The sequence below is a fragment of the Schistocerca americana genome, unplaced genomic scaffold, assembly GCF_021461395.2.
Source record: "Schistocerca americana isolate TAMUIC-IGC-003095 unplaced genomic scaffold, iqSchAmer2.1 HiC_scaffold_47, whole genome shotgun sequence".
Lineage (NCBI taxonomy): Eukaryota > Metazoa > Arthropoda > Insecta > Orthoptera > Acrididae > Schistocerca > Schistocerca americana.
In genome coordinates, this window is record NW_025726203.1 from 928,051 (window position 1) to 930,000 (window position 1,950).

The 1,950-nt window shown below is 53.6% G+C and overlaps 1 non-coding gene across 1 annotated transcript in view; it reads left to right on the forward strand.

Moving 5' to 3' along the window:
- The first annotated feature begins 282 nt into the window (after positions 1-282).
- Positions 283-1,950, forward strand: part of LOC124584053 — a 1,910-nt gene continuing 242 nt past the window's right edge. The window contains exon 1 of the ribosomal RNA XR_006974469.1: positions 283-1,950. This exon is cut by the window's right edge and continues 242 nt beyond it. This is a non-coding gene — a ribosomal RNA (small subunit ribosomal RNA).

Sequence of the window (1,950 nt, forward strand, 5' to 3'; positions counted from 1 at the left end):
CCGGGCCTCTGTCGGCAGCTGCAAGCTCAGTTGGGAGCACGGGTGGTCGCACCTAAAGCGTCTACTCGCCAAACTCCGGGCGATTGCGCCTCTCTCGAACCCGACCAAGTACTTAGGACGGCGCTGCGCGCCGCCGGGACCTGAGAGGGTTTCGAGGTGTATGGTGCAGGGGAGCTCAGCCTCCTCCTGTTTGCAGAATAATTGAGCGGACGCTTGCGTGTTCGCGTGGGCCCCCGGGACACACTCCCGGGCGGCCGGCTGCTCAGCTCTAGTTGACGCAGCTCCCTGGTTGATCCTGCCAGTAGTCATATGCTTGTCTCAAAGATTAAGCCATGCATGTCTCAGTACAAGCCGCATTAAGGTGAAACCGCGAATGGCTCATTAAATCAGTTATGGTTCCTTAGATCGTACCCACGTTACTTGGATAACTGTGGTAATTCTAGAGCTAATACATGCAAACAGAGTCCCGACCAGAGATGGAAGGGACGCTTTTATTAGATCAAAACCAATCGGTCGGCTCGTCCGGTCCGTTTGCCTTGGTGACTCTGAATAACTTTGGGCTGATCGCACGGTCCTCGTACCGGCGACGCATCTTTCAAATGTCTGCCTTATCAACTGTCGATGGTAGGTTCTGCGCCTACCATGGTTGTAACGGGTAACGGGGAATCAGGGTTCGATTCCGGAGAGGGAGCCTGAGAAACGGCTACCACATCCAAGGAAGGCAGCAGGCGCGCAAATTACCCACTCCCGGCACGGGGAGGTAGTGACGAAAAATAACGATACGGGACTCATCCGAGGCCCCGTAATCGGAATGAGTACACTTTAAATCCTTTAACGAGTATCTATTGGAGGGCAAGTCTGGTGCCAGCAGCCGCGGTAATTCCAGCTCCAATAGCGTATATTAAAGTTGTTGCGGTTAAAAAGCTCGTAGTTGGATTTGTGTCCCACGCTGTTGGTTCACCGCCCGTCGGTGTTTAACTGGCATGTATCGTGGGACGTCCTGCCGGTGGGGCGAGCTGAAGGCGTGCGACGCGCCTCGTGCGTGCTCGTGCGTCCCGAGGCGGACCCCGTTGCAATCCTACCAGGGTGCTCTTGAGTGAGTGTCTCGGTGGGCCGGCACGTTTACTTTGAACAAATTAGAGTGCTTAAAGCAGGCAAGCCCGCCTGAATACTGTGTGCATGGAATAATGGAATAGGACCTCGGTTCTATTTTGTTGGTTTTCGGAACCCGAGGTAATGATTAATAGGGACAGGCGGGGGCATTCGTATTGCGACGTTAGAGGTGAAATTCTTGGATCGTCGCAAGACGAACAGAAGCGAAAGCATTTGCCAAGTATGTTTTCATTAATCAAGAACGAAAGTTAGAGGTTCGAAGGCGATCAGATACCGCCCTAGTTCTAACCATAAACGATGCCAGCCAGCGATCCGCCGCAGTTCCTCCGATGACTCGGCGGGCAGCCTCCGGGAAACCAAAGCTTTTGGGTTCCGGGGGAAGTATGGTTGCAAAGCTGAAACTTAAAGGAATTGACGGAAGGGCACCACCAGGAGTGGAGCCTGCGGCTTAATTTGACTCAACACGGGAAACCTCACCAGGCCCGGACACCGGAAGGATTGACAGATTGATAGCTCTTTCTTGATTCGGTGGGTGGTGGTGCATGGCCGTTCTTAGTTGGTGGAGCGATTTGTCTGGTTAATTCCGATAACGAACGAGACTCTAGCCTGCTAACTAGTCGCGTGACATCCTTCGTGCTGTCAGCGATTACTTTTCTTCTTAGAGGGACAGGCGGCTTCTAGCCGCACGAGATTGAGCAATAACAGGTCTGTGATGCCCTTAGATGTTCTGGGCCGCACGCGCGCTACACTGAAGGAATCAGCGTGTCTTCCTAGGCCGAAAGGTCGGGGTAACCCGCTGAACCTCCTTCGTGCTAGGGATTGGGGCTTGCAATTGTT